Genomic DNA, 20,266 nt, shown 5'->3' on the forward strand with positions numbered 1-20,266 from the left:
GCTCAGTTGACCTCCAAACCCCTGGTCTGCAATTCTCCCTCCCAAACCCAGGAGGAACAAAGGCCTGCAGGGCAAGGAACATTCTTTCCGGCTGTTTTCCTGCGTCCTGCAATCCTGCAGGGCTCTCCCGAGCCGTGCCAAGCCCGGCTTCCAGCGCGGGGCACTGCCAGGGAGGCTCTGCTGCCTCCTGCCCGCTGCCGGAGCCTTTCTGCTGGACAAACAGCCCGCAAACCAAACTGCAAAAAGGCATTTTCCGAGCGGAGCCCGTGCAATACCGGCACACCACTGCCAGTGGCAGCATTGTGCCAGGAAAGCCGGGGCCGAGCTGCTTCCCCATCCCGAGCATCCCCGGGCACAGCAGCCCGAGCCTTTTACACACAACATTTGCAATCAAAGCCAGCGAGCTCGTCTAATGCACGGCAAAAAAAATTAAAAAAAAAAAAATCAAAAGGGCAAGGAGTGAGAGGCGGCTCTGATTTCTGCTGCCTGCTGTTCCAAAATTGGGGTTGCAGGCTCGGCTGTGCTGCTGAAATAATGCTCTGTGCACCACGGCTTTTATGAGCAGTCTCTGAATTCTGGAGACAAAAACTCCAAGGAAATAATCTGTTACCCTCTCGCTAAGAGTTCATCAGTTCTCTCAGTGGAGCTCGCAGCAATGATGGCAAACATCAACCCAGCATTTCTCTGCAAATGCTCTTTGTGTTTGTCAGCTGAGAGGACAAAAACCCCACTCTTTTGTCACACAAACCCTGAGAGGATGCTCGGAGAGCTGCACTGGCACCGATCCCACTCACACACACAAGGACAGCTCACAACAGGCACCAGGGCTCTGCTTTTCCTGCCTCTGGAGTGTTTCAGAGAACAGAACCCCCCGGAGCCCTGCACAGGAGGCACATCTGCACATGGAGTGCAAAATGCAGCCTGGAATTTGGGGTGCTGCTCTGGAACAGCAAATGACAGCAGGGGAGGAGGAGGAGGACTGGAAACATGTGCCAAAGCTTCCCCACAAACCCAAAATCATCCCAGGTGTGAGCCAGCACCCAGAGACTCAGGAGAGAAAACAGGGAGCTGCTGCACCTGGGCAAAGGAGGAATGCAGGGAATGTGCAGGGATGGCTGTGTGTCCTTCCAGAGCCCCTGGGAGGGCACAGCTGTGCAGGGGCAGCTCTGGCAGTGCCCAAACTCTGTGTGCAGGTGATCCTGGCAGTGCCCAGACTCCGTGTGCAGGTGATCCTGGCACTGCCCAAACTCTGTGTGCAGGTGATCCTGGCACTGCCCAGACTCCGTGTGCAGGTGATCCTGGCACTGCCCAAACTCTGTGTGCAGGTGATCCTGGCAGTGCCCAGACTCCGTGTGCAGGTGATCCTGGCAGTGCCCAAACTGTGTGCAGGTGATCCTGGCAGTGCCCAGACTCTGTACAGGTGATCCTGGCAGTGCTCAAACTCTGTGCAGGTGATCCTGGCAGTGCCCAGACTCTGTGCAGGTGATCCTGGCACTGCCCAAACTCTGTGTGCAGGTGATCCTGGCAGTGCCCAAACTCTGTGTGCAGGTGATCCTGGCAGTGCCCAGACTCTGTGCAGGTGATCCTGGCACTGCCCAAACTCTGTGTGCAGGTGATCCTGGCAGTGCCCAAACTCTGTGTGCAGGTGATCCTGGCAGTGCCCAGACTCCGTGTGCAGGTGATCCTCGGCTTCTACACGCCCCGAGGGGATCCCAGAAAAAGGAGGAATGGCACTGCCACTGTCCCCCTGCCCTCTTTTGGATAGAGGTATTCTAGGACTTTAATTACAATTATACATAAAACAGTTTTATAAATAAAATTACAAACTACCCCCCCCCCGGCAATATACTAATTTTGCTTGAATAAATTTTAATTTCAGTTTGTTGTTTCTTGGTGCCAATTTCTAAGGGGCTTCTGGGGCCTGCTTCAGTTGAGTGTGGTGGATTTGGGTATTCTGCTTCTTAATCTCGACTGCAGTGAAGAGCATTTGGAATGCTCTTTTTTACTGTGGTTCTAAAGTCTTTTCTGTAAGACACTCAACGTATACATAATTTTTAGGCTGTATGTTGTGAGTTGGCTCACTTGGCTCTTTGTTTTGAGGTCACACTCCCAGCCCAAGGGGACACGGTGATGCCACCAGCCCCTTCCCTGCCATTTCTGTCCCAGCACAGGGGACACGGCCAAGGGCAGCACTCACACTCATTTCAGCACTGGAGGGAAGAAATCCGTGCTTCAAAGTGAGGTTTTTCCCCTGCTGCCATAAGGAACCACCTCACTCTGTCCCACCTCCCTAAAGATCCTTTTGGTCCTTCAGGCAAGGCAAGAAGAAGTTTTTGCTGGTTGCCACAAGTCGTGGAAGCCCCAGCAGACACCAGTGTGTGCTGACACTGGAGCAGCAGGGATTCCACGAGAGCTTCTCAGGAATATTCACAGGGAGCACAAAGTGTTCGCAGCGTTCTGCAGTGTTTTATCTCTCAGAAATGAGATTACCCATCAGGCTGGGGCTGATGGCACTCACAGGGCACCACTGCAAAGCAAAGGAGATTACAGGGGGTCCCGAACACCCAGAAATGGCTTTTCTTTCACCTCAGAAAACAACAAGAATGTGTCTTTTAAAGCTATGGAGAAAATACGCGAAATTAGAGTTAAAACCAAACGGGTGCTAGAACCAAAACACAACCAACCCAAAGGTGCTGCACCTCTCAGAGTCTGCCCCCAGCTCCCAGCTCTTAACTCCTAACACCTCAATTCTATCAGAGGGGCATTTTAAGTGATTTAGAAATGAGAAGATAAACGGGGCCAAGGTGAAGACCAGAGCAATTTCAGACTCTGCTGCTGACGTGCCCATTTGGAGCACGGAATGCTGCCTATGGAACAGCTCCGTGCCAACACACAGGCAGAGCAGCAACAAAAACATCATTTACAGTGAGATGTGCAAGGAGCCCTTCACAGAAAAGCCTGGGACAATGATGCACTTGGCTTGGGCTGGCTTGTGGGTTCTGGGTTTCTTTGGGGGTGTTTTTTGGGGGAAGATGAGCTGATCTCCTTCCTAAATCCTTTTTTTACCACCACTGGTCATTTTTGGCCAATTCATTTAACAGCTGCACCCTGACAAGCCCTTTTTTGTGCCCAGCTCTCCAGCACAGACGATTTTGTGGGGTTTAACCTGAAGCTTCAATCTTGCTAAAAATACAAATCGTCTGTCAGAGCCTCCCTTTTCACATTTACATCCCTCATGGCACAGAAATTCCTAGACATGCTATTTTGTCAGCCAACTTCCTAAATACGTATGTCATTTATAAAGCAGACTGCACTCAGAGGTGTCAAGGCGCCAATTTCTGTGGCAGACTATTTATTTTCAAACCATGTGCACACAAAAGAAGTGTCCCCTACCTCCTAAAAGTGTGACTTCCCCCCCCCCCCCCCCTTTTTTTACACCTTTACATCTGAAAAGCTGCAGACAGTCACATGCCAAACCCAGGCTTGCAGAAACTGCAGCCATGGCAAGAGCTTTAAATTTCAAGTGTCTTTCTGTCAGCTCAAAACGATTCCCTGTGCTGCAAAACCACATTCTCCCCTTTAATGAAAATATTGTCTTTTGCTGCAGCGCTCACAAAGTGCTCATTTGGGGGTTTTATTCTCGCTGACATTTTGGGTTTTGTTCCTTTTAAACAGCATGAATCAGTTTTGGACATTGAACAAGAATTAGATGGGATCTGTAAATGGATTAAAGCATTTCAGTTCACAAGCATCTGGTCAACTTCTATTTAAAATGAGCCTCTGCCTTGAAGGGCAAAAAATAATGCTGCAAGTTCTCTTTAAAAAGCAGGAATGTCCCAATTTCCACAGCATTTGTGAGAGTTCCAAGGTGCCAGTTTTCCCTGGGACACTTCAGAACAGAGCTGCTGCATCTCCAGGGATTGCAGGGGGTGAGGAACCAAACCCAGGATGTCCTGCAGAACCTCCCAGAGGGATTAATCCTGCACTTCACTCCTTGCCCCATTTAGATCCACGTTAAATCACAGGCAGCTTTGGGAACAACCAGCCAAGTGCTGGAGGTGACAGATGGGCACGCTGGACCAGCAGCAGTTCCAGAGGAACAAACAGCAAACAGGGAGCAGAACATCCTCCCTCCCATGGCCTGCCACCATGAAACCTCACTCCTGCTGCACAACTGCGTTTTACTCAGTCAATTCTGACATTTACCAACAGGCAAAGGAGAGAAAAAGGAAAATAAAGACCACTCGGATTCACCGTGGGTGGAAAAAAAAAGAAAAAAAAGCAGAAGGGGGACACAAACGAACCTATCTGGAAATCAGGAGCTACAAGAGACACAGCAAGGATTATTTCTCTTCCCTCCCCACAACAGCACGTGTGATTCCACGTTCTCAGGGTATCTTTTTGTAGGCTGTTTGCTAATTAATTAAGAAAACTGATCAGCTGTTTGTAAGCCAAGCAAACCCAGCCTGGAAATGCAGAGGTTATTACTACAAATGAATGTTATTTTTGCAGCTTGATTATTTAATTCAGACGCCTGCATAGCAACACATAATTACTCCTTGCAAACAGAGCAGCATTGTCAGTGTTCAGCAAGAAACACAAATGTGAAATAAAAGCAGTAATGTGGCCACATGCAGATTGATCCCCTGTGCCCCTGGCTGGAGCAGGGCAGGGCTGTCCTCTCACCCCAAAGCAAACCTCTCGGCCTGTTCCTGCCAGTGAATGACTGCTCCATGCACGGGGGTTTCCTGAGCCTGGGTGCCTCAGCTGGGCACACCAGGCGGGCTCCAGGGCTGTGATTTGGGCTGATGGAGAGCAGGAAGGGGAGGCAGGAAAAGCCAAGCCTTGGGAAAGCCACGGATAATCCATCAGCACGTTCGCTCAAGTGGGAGCTGAGCTGGGAACCAGCAAACATTGCTGTTTCCAGGCCCATTTCTGTGATCTATGCAGGGCACAGAGTAATTGATTGACAAAACAATATTGGATTTTTTTCACAACAGCTCGTGCCTGACATTTTCCGACTGTTTACAGCAAGGCTTTTTCACGTGTCCTTTTTATTCACAAATAAAACTCCTTTTGGGATTCACCGAGTCACCTCAGCATGCTGGAAATGAATTCAGGCAGGCGGAGGAGGAACTCTGAGATGTGAAGCACCCCTCACACTCAGCCCCTCACAGGTGCACAGAGCACTGCACACCTGCAGGGACACACCTGGCCCAGACCCCACGGGAAGTGTTTGTTCTGTACCCCCAAAACGTGAAGCAGCACCATCTGCAAACATCACAAACATTCATTTGTGGCCTCACAGGAGGACAGGGGAGGGCACCACAAGCACAGCTGAGCCTACAGGCACACACTGACCCCCCCAGCATCCACCAGCAGTGTGTGCACAGCTTTAGGAGCTGCAGAGCCTGGCCAAACCCACCTTTGCAGCCGGGCGCATTCCCTGCAGGGCTCCCCGGCTGCAGCTCCCGCGCATGGCGCTCCGTGGTGCCCGCCCCACCCGCAGCTGATGCCCAGGAGATGCCATCTGCTGTCTCCCAGCGTGGGTGTTTGGCACTGGAGCTGCCAGACTTGCTGCAAACCACAGCTCAGCCCCGAGCTGCAGCAGGGCTCCGCGAGCACGGCGTGCTCTGCGGGGCTGCACGCGGCGCAGGAACTGCAGCGGGGCCAGACCCACCTGGAAATGCACAAACAGCACCAAACGGAGCTGCTGAGCCCGGCGGGGAGACCCACCTCCCCTGGAGCCTGCACTGCAGCTCCCCGTGCTTCCAGCACGCTGCAGCCCTGAGGAATTCAGCAAATCCTGCAGCTTTACAAGAGCTGACTGCTGTGGAACAAGTGTCACCAACAGCCCTTTGTTTTATTGAGTGTCGCTCCCATGTCTCACCTTGGGCACAGCCTCATCCAGGGTTTTCCAGGAGAAAAAGAACATGATTCATTTCAGGTAATGACTGTGAGATGTCTGTATTTAAAATAAACTCTACTGTTTATTCCATCAGCTTTCCAGCTTTACCAGAAACAAAGCTGCTCGCTGTGCTGAGAACCAGCAAGTCACCTGTTTTCATTTAAGTGAAATACACTTAGGTACAAAATACCCTTAACATTTCACTGTGAACCTAAACGACAAAAGATAATTTCATCTTGTTAAAAAAAAAAGCAGTTATGCTTAATAACTGACTGTCTTAAAATAAAACTATGATAAGATCTTCCATGAAGGTTATGGGTCATTGCTTACTACCTCATTTAATCCCTTTGTGTCTCTTTCTGCTCCGTTTCCTTTTTTCCCATCCAGGATTCCTGGGTTTATTTTCCTCCCCAAATCTCCACGTTAAGTGGAATTCCAGGTAATTGTCCAGGTGCAGGTGCTGCAGCACCCAAAGCTGCTGCCCCTCCACTGGTGCCTCTCAAGGGGATGCCACTGCACCCAGCTGGGCAGGGAGATGCCATTTCACAATAAACTCACAAACAGGACTCATGCAAACTCCCAGGTGAGCCGTGGAGGTGCCACATCTCTGCTGTCACTGCACAAACACCCCCAAAGGAGACACACACCCAGAGTCATTAATGGGCTGCAATTAAAACGCCTGAGAGAGAAAGCAATAAGCACTATTTCTGATCACAGCATCCCTGCTCGTGTTTTCTGCCTCTCCCAGCCCCACTGTGATTACAGATTTTGCCTTTCCCCAGGAGCAGATTCGGGGGGAGCTGCTGACCCAGAACTGCCAGGGACCCTCCCGAGCATCTCCTGCTCAGCTCAGCACCAGGAGCCAGCAGCCACCACCACCTAATGGGATCACAAATGCATTTAACTGATCATTGAATGGATGCTCCAGTAATTAAATTCCATTAAGGTTTTTTTAGCATTATGCCAAAGAAGTGCAAGACTGAAATGAAGATACCATTCGGGCCCCGCCTGACATTTGCCATTAAATGTCATTTATAGCACATAGCTCAGATCTAATTGCAGAGCAGCACCAGCCACAGTATTTATCACTTCTATTAAAACAAGCAGCACTCAGCAGTGGGGCTATTCAAAGCCATCATACACAGTTTAAATAGATTTCTCACCTTTTAAATATCAAGAGGCCACATTTTCTTTACCATCTCACTGAGGGGTTTACCTTTGAACAAAGACACACCAAGAGCTGGAGGATAAAACAATCAGGATTCAGTTTGCTCTGCAAACCCAGCCCCGAGTTTGAACAGTCACCGCCTGCTAAAATATCACCTCACAGGCAGGCGATTTTATACCAGGAAAAATTAAAGCACCTTTGCCAACAGGCTGGGGTTGGAAATTACAAAAAGAAAAGGATAAAAGTGCACTGATCAGCCAGATCCTGTGACTTGGCTGTTTCACCACAAAAGCAAGGAAACAAAGTGTGTTTGGAAAAGAAATGCCTGGAAAGGGAATGTTTCCTTGTGCAGCTGCCCAGAGGATGCCATTTACCTGGGAAATGGTCACTTACTGAAATGTTTACCTGTCTCAGAAACTGCCCCAGCGTGTGCTGGTGACCAGCTGATGTTTGGAAGCAGAGCAAAATCAGCTGTTCACACAGAATCCACACAGGGCCAGGCACAGCCTCCACAAAAACCCGTAATTAATGCCCAACACCCAGAGCAGCTCATCAAGGAAACAAAGCAGCAATCTTAAAAATGTCAATTTGCAGGAGACAGGTTGTATCTCACCACGCAGGGAATTTTAACACAGATTGGCGCTGCCTGCCCTGGTATCAATAGCTAAATTAGCAACACCTGACTTTAGAGTTTTTCTTTGTATTTATATGTAAATTGGGACTAAATAAGCATATCCCAAACTAGCTCCACAGGCTGCAATCTAATCTGAGCAGAGAGATTGGAAAGATGCTCTCCATTCATCTGGAAATAGCCAGATATTGAAAACACTAAAATCAGAAATAACTACACTGAGAATAAACGGGATGCATTTACCTGCTAGAACAGAAAAAATCTCAAAGAAAAAGTTGGGAGAGAGATAAAAAAAAAACCAAAACACTTTTCTTGGGTGCTGGAAGTGTGAACTTACAGACAACTGGGACGGCCCACTAGAAAAAGTTCTGAAATAGAGCAATGTGGTTTTTAAACACATTTAAAAACACATCCCATGGCCACCATGTGCACTCTGCTTTGAATTGCAGTGAGCACAGCCAGCCGAGCTAATGCACAATTCCAAAGTTAATCGTTTGTCTTGGGCCATATAATCGCCACAGCATTACAACTCCAACAAATGAAGCCACTAATAACTTCTATTAAAGAAGTCAAGGTGTTAATTCACTCCCAGGTCCGGCAGCAGAGAGCTGAGGCCAAGCAGCACAAAGCACTCAGCCCTGGTGCAGAACTCCAATTCATTTCCATTACTGGGGGCACTGGATGGAACCCATCAGTGCCACCTTCAAAGGCTCTGGCTCCAGAACCCTCCTGAGGATGATGATGAGGCTGATGCTTCTCCCCCTGGCTTGGGCACATGGATTCACCCCAAGGGAAGCAGCACAGCCAGTTCTTTCCAGACTCACTGGAAACTGGAGCATTCTGCGTGCTACCATCACCCATCAATGCAGAAACTGGCAGGGAACCTTACAAAACAGAAAAATGACCAGAACTCATTCAGGCAATTTGTACAAAACCTGGTTTGACAGTTTAGAGAGAGCTCGTGATTTACATCAGCTTCCTTTCACCAAAGACAATCTCCTCAGAAAGGTTTTGCCACTTCCATGAACTTGGTTCTGCAAGCTGCTGAGCAGGAGCCTGTCTTTGGGAAAATGGAAGTGTTAGAGATTGTGCAATCAAAGGTGCAGCTCTGCCTCTCTGTGACACACAAGTTAAGGGGAGAAGCCTGGATCAATACTGAAGCCCATATTTCAGCTGCCTGTGCACTTGTCTGCACTTCTGGCTGTGCCATCTCCCTGGGAGCCTGACCCAAAAAGCCCTGGAGCTCCCCGAGTGTGCAGTACCTTGGAAAAGTGAAATCAAAGATTCATGCACTGGCACAAGCAGCACTGACAAATCCAAAGCCATTTCCCAGCACTTGAACTGGTGCAAACTGCAGCACTCGTCCTACAAGTGCTTCCCAAGGAGCACGTGATAAATTAATCTGTAAGAACGCAGTATTAGCTCCAATTTCAATATTTACCGTGCCTGGTGCAAACTCAGCCATGCTCCAGATGTGCTCCCAGCTGTTTGTTTTCCTGGCCCAATGTCTGTAGTAACAAACAGCCCCTTGGTTTAACCACCTCCAGATATGAGATTTATGATGGTATTTCACCACAGTTAATTGGGAATTTTGCACTTCAGAGGGTGAAGTTTTCAGCTGAAAGGCCCAAAGGAGCTCAAAACTCCCAGAGTTTGTGTTCTGGGGGTGCAGCACAGCCCACGAATGCACACCTGAAATCAGGAGGTGCTTTTCAGGTATTTTCTCACAAATTTGCCCCAGCTGAGGGAGAGGAGCTCTAAATCCCAGTCCAGGCTGGTGATCATCACCCTGGATCAAGAGCCCAGCACAGGGAGAGGGAATTCCTGGGTCTGGGAATATCCTGGAATATCAATATGGGAAGCACCACAGCAGCTCAGAACAGGAAAACTGGCACCAAACGGCAGCTCCCCTCTTGGAAAACACCCATCTCAATCCCCTCAGCCACAGCAAAAAGCATCCCAGGGAACACCTCCCTGCAGCCCTGTCTGATATTCCACATCCTGCAGCTTCTGCCTGCCAGGGTACCGGGGTTCACACATATCAAAGCACCCAATTGCCTTTTCTTTTCTTGCCTTCTTTTTTTTTTCTTTTTTTAAACACGAGAAATATGAAAGCAGACGCTGAAGCTGGTCCTTGTTAGCAGACCCATTTTCATCTCTTTAAACTCAAAGAGAGCAATTCCCTTGAAAACTGTCACAGCATTTTCCCAATCCATAAAGAGGAAGTTCAACAGCCTCAGGTCACTAATCGCAACGACGGGAGATACAGAGCATAAATTATGTCTTTCTATTCCACAGCACTGAAACACACACATTCTTTTATCTTACTTATTTGATTCTCTCCACAAACTGAACGCTTTAGACGTGTTTGTAGTCTAAAAAGGATGTTTTACAAATAAAAGGGAAGCACTTTGTTGTTTACACAGCATTCCTTCCATGGGGTATATTAGTATCACATCCAGGTGGGTGGACAAGGATTGCTTTACACAACAACACAACTTGGGTGTTTTCCCAAAGGAAAAACTTTATTTGAAGTTTAAGAGTTGCTCGGCACGAGTTTGTTGGTCTTAATAATTTTGCATCACTTTTAACCTTAAAATGTGCCAACAAACAACAGAAGGGAATATGATTTAAAAACCCCCAGAAGTTCTGCTTAGAAAGCAGAGCAGGATGCTTACGCACTACTAATTAAATTAAAGAGTTATTTTCCTTTCAAATACCCTCTAATGGCCCAAAAGGAACTGAGGCTGCTTTAAAAATCAATCACTTTAATCAAAATTACAAGTCCAAATCCTCCATGGATTAGTGTTTGGTGATTGCAGTGTCAAAAATGCAGATCCATCACACCCCTGGCTGCGAGTGCTGGGCAGGGACCCATCCCCAGAGGTGACACCAGGGGACAAAACCCAGCCTGAGAGCACCTGAAGCTCTGTCAGGCACAAGGTGGAGCTGCCTTGAGGCATTTCCCTAAGTGGCTGCATCAGTCTCTGCTGAGTAAAAGGGAGATTTTTCCTTTCCTGTCACTGAGGCACAGAACAGGTACTCAAAAAAGGAGATTTTGCCTTTCCTGCCACTGAGGCACAGAACAGGAACTCAAAAAGGGAGATTCTGCCTTTCCTGCCACTCGGGCACAGAACAGGAACTCAAAAAAGGGAGATTTTGCCTTTCCTGCCACTCGGGCACAGAACAGGTACTCAAAAAAGGAGATTTTGCCTTTCCTGCCACTCGGGCACAGAACAGGCACTCAAAAAGGGAGATTCTGCCTTTCCTGCCACTGAGGCACAGAACAGGAACTCAAAAAGGGAGATTCTGCCTTTCCTGCCACTGAGGTACAGAACAGGTACTCAAAAAGGGAGATTCTGCCTTTCCTGCCACTGAGGTACAGAACAGGTACTCAAAAAGGGAGATTTTGCCTTTCCTGTCACTCAGGCACAGAACAGGCACTCAGAAAAAGATTTTGCCTTTCCTGCCACCGTTCTCCTGTCCCTCCCAGCCTGTGCAGACCTCCCCAGCATTTTACAACCTTGCACAAACCAAGCCCTGCTGCACAGCGTGTCCCAAAGCTCGGGCTGGCCCCGGAGCATCCCTGCCCTGCCAGGACACTGTGCCGGGTTTAGGGTGTCCCACACCCCCAGAGCTGCACACAGGAGCACTGCCAGCATCACCCCCAGCCCAAAGAGCAATTCCAGGCACATCCCTGAGGGATGGGACACACTCTGCAACGCCGTGGCCACAGCACTTCACATTCCTCAAGGAAACCCTTCCGAAAGCAGGAAAACAAATTCCTTTAATGAATTATCCTCAGCAGCTCACAAAGCATAACAATGTGTCTTTGGAGGCTGAGCAGACACACAAGAAATCTGACAGTGCTCAAGTACCCCCAAATGACCAGAGAGAAAATTTCGACTTCAATAATCCTAAAGGTCAGAAGCATTATTAAACATGACAGATGCTCTCACTATTCAACACCACAAGACATGGCTACATTTATTCTAACTCCATTTTCTCTTGCTACATAAAACCCAGCTAATGTACAATTTGATACTTTTTTCCCCCCCCTAAAAGCTAGAGATAACATTTTTTTCTCGGTATTTTCCAGCTGGCACACAATGATTTATTTAGCACTCAATTATCTCAGCACAGGTGTAGGAAACAGGTTTACCTCGGGTAAGGGGGAGGAAAAGAGGCAGGAGAAAGGTAAAATAAAAAGCTAAAGGTGGTAAAGACCACACTGCCGTGACAAAGGGCTCAATGAAATTATAAATATCAGCTCAGGGAAGCAGCCCAGGAGCCTTTCCTGGGGGAAAAAATCCCCCACAGCCTCCAGTGCTCCCATGCCAACAAGCCAGGCACAGAAATTCCAACTGCTGGATGCCAAGTGGGGCAAAAACAAACAGGGCAATCACATTAAAAAGGAAAAAAATCAAAACAACCCCCTGTGGATTATGCTGTGGGCTTTTTTTTGTTTGTTTTGGTGTTTTGTATATTTGTTTGGGCTTTTTTTTTATGTAGCCCTTAAGTTGTAAGGTCTGGATTGCAATTGCAAAGATGCAGGCCATATGGAAGGAATGGAGGCAGAGCTGGATTTGAGCCCTCACAAACACACATACAGCCTTAACTTCCAGCTGTTAATCCTCACTCTGAACAATGCTGCCATCTGCTTTAAACCCCCAAATATGAGCACTGCCTCTCCAAAGGACCAGGATGCAATTGTGGCACAACACTGCAGCTCTGCAGGAATTCATTCACTTGCACTGCTGCATTACACTATCAAGGCTACTCGGAAAAACAACCCCAAAATCCCACAGAAATGCTAAACATTCTTTAATTGACAAAATAACGGCACGGATGAAATGACACATCTCAGCCAGGTCTGAACACAGCGTCTCCACACAGCCCTGAGCACCTTGGGAATGCAAAATATGCTGGTTTAGCTGCCTCAGAATGGATGGTTCCTGCTCCTGCCTTCCTTCACAAGATGTACAACAAAATAAAAAGAATGTTGCTCCATATTTCAGCCGAGTCCAGCGAAACTCCAGTACCCATAAATCCACAGAGCAGCCTCGTGCCTCTTCCCTCAGTTCTGAAGCTCACCTGAGAGACACTGCAAATCCCCTGCTAATTTAACAGCCTGAAAGCAGCACTTAGAGAACAGTCTGCCATACAAAAAGGATTTATTTTTACACAGATGTGACAAGCCCAAACCTCACTGTGCAGCACAGCTTAGGATCTGTGTGAGAATTCAAAGTGGCATCTGGGTAATAGCAACCAAAGGGAAAAAAAAAAATACACAGAGAAGCATTGTAAAAAGGAGGGGAATTATCAAAATGGATTCATATGCATCTGGAATTATTTTAATACAAAACGCCCAGCAAATCTCCCTGTGCTGCTGACAAATCACCAGCTGAGGTAAATCCCAGATAATGAAACATCGTAAGGAAGGCTCTATTTAATAATTTAGCCCCTGTCAAGGAGTTTGTATTGATTCTTGTTTTCAGCACAGGGAGAGAATGTTATCTGCAGCCTCACGGCTCAGTGACAGCATCAGTGGATTTAATCACTGTGCAGCCCCTGCCATGCAATCCTTAAACTGTCACCTCTGCTTCTCCATCACTGCCACCCCTCCAAAGCCCTGCACCACATCCCCAGCCCACACGTGCCCCATGCAGGCACAGAACCCGCTGCACGTTAGACAAGCCAATCTCATTTGCAGGCTACATTTTTTATTGTAAATAATTCAGTGCTCCTTCAAACGCCTCATTCGTCTGGCTCCTGTTAGCAAGGCTGCTCTGTTCCATGGCAGAGGGAGCTGTGCCACTCCAGAGCCTTGGAATCAGCCTTGGAGGGACCCCAGAGCCCCCCCAGCTCCAGCCCTGCACCTCCCACCACTCCAGCTTGCTCCAAGCCCTGTCCAACCTCGCCTTGAAAAGGTTTAGCAGCGATTTGGAGGAAGAAGAAAATATTTTTTTGCCTTTTTTTGGCCGTAGAAAGAGCAATGGATCTGGAGGAGCAGGAAAGAAAATCTGTACTAATCAGCATTTTTTCCACACCAAAAAGGAAAGGTCACGCTGCCTCGGAACTGGCCAGGAAAAATTTGCCACAAATTAATTCAGCTGCAGTTCAGGAACAGAACATCAATTCATCTGCAAACAGAATGAGGCTTTTAAATACATAAATGCTTGTGGCTACAGAAACCTCACCCAGATATTTGCATGCAAAAACCCCAGCTCCTGTAACAGTGCAGAGAATAACAGACGTAAATTTACCATGTTTGCTAAAATGCAAGGCCATATGCAGGAGGAATGCAAAGGAGAGGAAGCACGAACTGCATAATTTAGAAAAACAAATTTCTTTTGATTTTTTTCCCCTCCTTTATTCCAGGTGAGATGCAATCCTTTCCATTTTATAATCCTTTGGATTGGAGCAAAGAGATCCCAGAGGCCCACGCAGCCAAGGTCATCATACCCAGATTTTCTATTACAGGGCACTAGCAGCATTTCACAACTGTCTTTTTATGCACTTCTGCCTTTCCATCCAGACTATAAATTGTTACAAGGCCCTGGGGCAATCCAGCTGTATACTCCATTCAAATCAGGCTTCAAGGAGAAAGCTCCACAGTCAAGATGCTTCAATCAAGTAAACACACAGGCACAAAGGGCAACTGCATCACAATTAATAACGTTTCCTTTTGTACGGCAAATTCAGCGTTTTTCTGGTGTAAAGTTTCCCTCTGATGCTCCGATTCAGAGTGTGGCCATTAGCATTTTAAATGTGACATCAAATTAAGTCAGGATAGGAAAAAGCACAAACATGCTGCTGAAATCCATCTGCTGGTCGTGTTCTGGGTCCCTCTGGAACACAGGAAAACCTTAAAAAGGCAATTTGGACTCATTTATCCAAGCTGGAAATTCACACCAGGAAAGGTCTAAACGGCAGGATGGGAGGGCAGGTTTGCAGCTCTGCTGTGTTTGTGGGAATGTAGAAATAAATGAATGTAATTGTAGGAATGAGCTGCTCGCAGCTCCCACAGAGCCCGGCTGCAGCAGCCGCCTCTCTCTGCTCACCCCGTGCCTTCGCTGCTTCCTGCTCCACCTCCACTTGCTGTCCAGGGAAAAATGCAGGTCACTTCTTGGATGAGAGCCCCATGCTCCTGTCCTTGTGCAAGTCTCCTTTCCCCTTGAGGCAGGGCTCAGCTGAACCCTCCTGGCATGAGGGTTCTCAGGATGATTCCCAAAAACCAGCACAACCCTCCTGGCACGAGGGTTCCCAGGATCATTCCCAAACCCTCCTGGCACAAGGGTTCCCAGGATCATTCCCAAAAACCAGCACAACCCTCCTGGCACGAGGGTTCTCAGGATCATTCCCAAAAACCAGCACAACCCTCCCGGCACGAGGGTTCCCAGGATCATTCCCAAACCCTCCTGGCACGGGGGTTCCCAGGATCATTCCCAAAAACCAGCACAACCCTCCTGGCATGAGGGTTCCCAGGATCATTCCCAAACCCTCCTGGCACGAGGGTTCCCAGGATCATTCCCAAAAACCAGCACAACCGTCCTGGTACAAGGGTTCTCAGGACCATTCCCAAAAACCAGCAAACTGTCCTGGCACGAGGGTTCCCAGGATCATTCCCAAAAACCAGCACAACCCTCCTGGCACGAGGGTTCCCAGGCTCCAGGATCATTCCCAAAAACCAGCACAACCCTCAGCACTCAGCTAATCCCACCTTGTGCTTCGTGCCCCGCTCCCAAAACACCAAAATTCAGTCAACTTCTCCCACTTCTGATCTCTGCAGGCAGATAAAGCCCTTTTTCCCACAGACATGGCTCTGCACTACTTTTGATATTTAAATTGAGCCTTAATCAAAGCTGGATACGCATGGGTTTAGAGGCACTACATAATTAATATATTCATATCTGAAATGTAATTACTGCTGTTGCATCATATATTTAAAGCCAACAGCTGGCTATTTAAGGTGAGGAAGACTTTCACTGGGATAAAACAATCTTGTAACCAACTGTGCAGGGTTTTCTTGGCTCACAACCACTCCTGAGGAGGCAGCTTCAGCAGGGATGCCCCAGAGCCTGGGACAAGTTCCCTGGCTGAGCTCTCTGCAGGGAGAGCTTTGCTGGGATCCTGAAGGATTCACGAGGATATTCCTGTTATATATATCCTCCTGTTCGCGAGGATATTCCTGTTATATATCCTCCTGTTCATGAGGATATTCCCACCACAGCCTATCAGAGACCTCCCTAAAACAGGTTTAATTTCTGTACCTGGGGGGTGTGGGGTTATAAAATGTCCCTTAACCCCTTTGAGGGCACAGAAGAACTGCACTTCTGCACATTTATTGGATTTTCTCACAAAAGTCACTCAGCTAAGTTTTAATTGTGTGTTTTCATCAGCCAGAAGTAATCACAATCAACATTTTAATTAAGATAAAGAGAATGGACAGAATTTTAGGACTTGTTAACCACAAACAAAGAGATAAAAGGAAATTTTACTGTTTATAATTCTTTGCATTACAATCAGTGTAAACTACAAAAGAAACACATTAAATACTATTATTTAATTAAAAAAAAAAAAAACTTAGCTCTGAAGCCATACCCTCAGCCTGAAGAAAATACAAATCTGTTTCTTCAAATGGCCTGATCTGAGAAGAAATTCAGTGAGAATTTCCACTTTCAAAAGACAGCACTCTTCAATTAAAAGAGAGTTTTTGACAAAAGGACTTGTTTCTTTTTGGGGGCAGTGGTGGAACGAAGCAGCAGAAAGTGCTGGGTGTGAATGACAGACAGCACTGGCTGACCCTCTGCTATTTCCTCCAGAAATTCCACTCTTGTGCCAGAAACTCAGGAGATCCAAACCTCAGGATTTTGGCCAGGTTTGATGGAGCCCCAGCAGAGCTCAGAGCCACAAGGACAGGCTAAGCAACTGCAGCCAGGCTGAAGGACACGGATCGAGGGAAGATTGGAACAATTTGGTTAAAATGAACACTGAGGGGAGGCGCAGACAATTCCCAGTTCCCTGCCCCTCCTCTGCCACCTCCAACAGCCTCAGCCAGCCCTGCTCTGCTGCTCTGCTTTGATCAAGGTATTTGTAGCACCAAAGAGCGTTTAAGGAATGCTTCGTCAAGCCTGTATGTTTTTTAAATGTTTGACTCGTGCCAAATTAAAATGAACGAGAAGTATGCTTCCCTAACTTCCTGATGAATAGGAAATGGGGATTTCTGACAGCAGCAGGCTGCTGTGGGAACAACTGCATTGTTAAAAATGCACTGGTGCTGTTGCAGAGTGAAGGGAAAACAGCAGATTGACATTCCAGCAGACAATTCCTGATGTAAACAACCTGAACGTTTTCTCACAGAAAAAAATAATCAGAGAAACTTATGTTTTTTTAATGCACTGGAGCATTAACTACTTCCATTTTATTGATTTGCCTGTGTAATTTAAACCCCAAGCTGTAAGATTGTTCTGGAACAAAAACACCCACAGCCAGCAAAGCCTGAATCCCACTTTCACCATTTTCCTCCTTAAAGCTGTTCAACAGGCAATGCCAGGAAAGTATTAAAGCCACATTACTCTGCCCCTTCACAGGCTTTCTCCTCCTTCCAGCTTCCCAATTATAGTTTGCTGTTTCCTTCTTTTAAAAACAACATTTTTAAAGTAACTGACATGGCAAGCTGGATAGGACAGGCTGAAACTGGGGAAAGAAGTGTTCCCCAAGGGAAAAACAAGGTGAGAAAAGTGGCTTTAAAGCCAATCATGACCTTGCATAATCCAGATTTCCAGGAGACCACTTGAACCCAAGCACTGGCTCAGCTGCCCCGACAGGAGGGAGAGCAAATATTGAGTATCAGCAATGAAGCAGGAGCTGACAACTAATAAAAACATGTAGGGCAACAGAGCAAACTCAGATTTAATCATTGCTTCACCACAGTTTGTTCCTAATCAAAGTCCTTAAGAATAATCTGGTCTTGAGTCCTGAAAGAGGATAGTATTAATCCAAAGAAAATGAACTAGCACCAAAAAGAGATTAATAAAATGTTCTGGGACACAGCACAAAATAACCCAATCAGTAGAGGAAAAAAAAGCATCTAGTGCCTTTTTTTTTAAATACAGACAGCAATCTCATACTCTTCTGAGAGACAACATCAATTTCACTCTTAAAATGTTTTAAGTTCAATAATTCAACCTGGTGAAGCGAAGCAAGCAAAGAAAAGCATTTATGGTATCACACCTCCTCAGCTGACCTGCCAGCCCATCCTTCTCCGTGAGGAGAAGAAAAGGAAGCTGCATTTTCATCAGCCAGCACTCCAACATTTCAGTGTTGGAGGGCAAAAATAAACCAGTGGATTCCCAGAGAAATGCTCAAAGTTCTGCAAAATCCCAAACAAAACCCAAACCCTCACAGTGATCCTGGTCCAGCAAGGGCATCCTGCTTTTCAGTGGGACCAGCCCAGGGCTGGGACAGGGCCACCTCGAGATGCCCCTGCAGAGGAACCTGATGTTCCCTTCAAGCCCACACATCCTTCTCCCTTTGGAGCACACGTCTGCTCTACTGCCATGTCATTTCTGTTTAAGCAACACATCTCTCTGGGCAGCTGGGGGAAAAATTTCTCCTGCTCTGAGCACGAGAGGATGCACAGGAGTCACTCCCCATCAGCATCTCCCAGCTCTTTCCTCCTTCCCAGCAGGTGCTGCTCTCCCCTCCAGCACGGATGGTGACCCCAGCAGGTTGTGGGACAGCAGCAGAGCTCTGGGGGCTCACACTGGACTGAAATTCTGCTTTTTCCAAGTGGCTTTCCAGCTGCAGGAACAGTCAGTGCAGAGCACTCCTGTCACACCCTCAGTGCTGCTGCCCTTTAGCTCCTTCCCCAAAAACACCTGAGCCCATCAGCACCTTGCTGGAGGTGATTTTGAGAAGTGCTACTGATCCTGCACCCCTCTAGCTCAGCAATAAACATAAAATCATCCTCCTGTGATTTCAGATCTTACTGGAAACAGCAAATTAAGCCCCAGTTTATTTGAAGAAGGAACCTCAGTAGTTCTTTACTCCATGGCCCTCAGCACCTCTCACCCTGCAGGATGATGCACAGCATTGGCTGTGTCCTGTTTAACTCCCTCTCATGTTTTTAAAATACAGCTTTATATTCCTGTTTTTATCAGTAAAACACCCCATCAACTCCTGTACCCAGACTGCACCTAGAACCAGGGGAAGCATAAGGTAAGGCTCACACACTCGGCCAAAAACTTTTATTTTGTGACAACCAACATGATAATGTATTTAATTAGTAGGTGACATTTCAAAGCTGTTGACTTTAACTTTCCTGCTTCACTTGACATATTTAGCTGAAGGCAAAACAAGGCTGTTTTCCTGTTGGTATCTCACACTAGAAGAGAAATCAAGTGTCCTTTCCACTGCTCCTCCTCCCTTTCCCCCAACAGGAAAATCAACAGCCACACACACACACTGGGGATTTATTTTTGCTGGTATAATCAGCATCAAGAGGTTTTTGGTTTTGTCATTTATACAAGTTCCTTTCATGCATTATGTCAGTAGGAAAAATTAAATTAACAGAGAAATTCGAGAACTCTGAGCAGGCAAAAGTAAACAGAGAACAGAGACACAGTTTCCATGTCAAACATTATGCAAAACTGCCAGCAGCCCTCGTGCCAAGTCCTTTGCGTGCTGAAAACATGAGTGAAGAGAAAGCACTTCAAAACCATGTCAAGGTACTAAAGCTGCAATTCACTGCCCAGAGTCTTGCAGGGAGCTGAAACGTGTGCTCCAGTCCAAGAGGCTGCAGCTTTTGCTCATCTCCTGAGCAATTAATGCAGCTCAGCAGGAACCCAGAGCCCCCTGGAACTTGGGCAGACCCAAAAGCAGATATTTTTGTTCATTTTCTCCTGCTGATGGGCAGGAGTGGCCCAGCTGGGGCTGAACCCACTGCAAACCCAGGAACTCCCTAAAAACAGGGGGAGGAAAGGGGGAACACCCCACAAGTGCCAAGTACCACCAGGGACAGCAGCACTGAGGAACATCTCCGTGATTCTCACAGAATATCTGGAAAAGCTTGGAAGAAAAGTTGGTTTATTCTGACAGCAGCAAGACATTGATAAGGAGAGTTTGTTAGGTGCTCAGGACTTCAATACAGCAATGAGGAGCAGCAGTGCCCAAATGTTCTGCCCACAGAGCTCTGCCAGGCTGTGAGCAGCTCCTGGGGACAGGCTGAGCCTGCAAACCCCGCTCTGATGTGCTCCTGCTCAGCTCCCTGACTTCTCACTGCTGGAGAATGAAGTGCCAACAGGTCCTTAAACATTCCTTTCTGTCTCTCCCCATTAATCTGGTCACTTGGTGTGGAGTGAGCTGAGATGCAGAGGCTGCCACAGCCAGCCCTGATCCCAGAGCCACACTGAACTTCCTGAGCCACAGCTGCCCACAGCACAACTCCAGTTCACCTTTCTGTTCCACAACTCCAGTTCACCTTTCTGTTCAGCTAAACACGCCCGGGATCACAGCTGGAACTGCCCCAGTGACCTGAGGCTGCAGCACAGAGCTG

The 20,266-nt window shown here is 47.4% G+C and overlaps 1 protein-coding gene across 2 annotated transcripts in view; it reads right to left on the reverse strand.

The window, feature by feature from the left end:
- The window catches only part of RERE (arginine-glutamic acid dipeptide repeats), a 132,754-nt gene that overhangs the window by 83,944 nt on the left and 28,544 nt on the right, over nucleotides 1–20,266 (reverse strand). The window lies entirely within an intron of this gene.

The sequence above is a fragment of the Lonchura striata genome, chromosome 24 (genome assembly GCF_046129695.1).
Source record: "Lonchura striata isolate bLonStr1 chromosome 24, bLonStr1.mat, whole genome shotgun sequence".
In the NCBI taxonomy this organism is placed as follows: domain Eukaryota; kingdom Metazoa; phylum Chordata; class Aves; order Passeriformes; family Estrildidae; genus Lonchura; species Lonchura striata.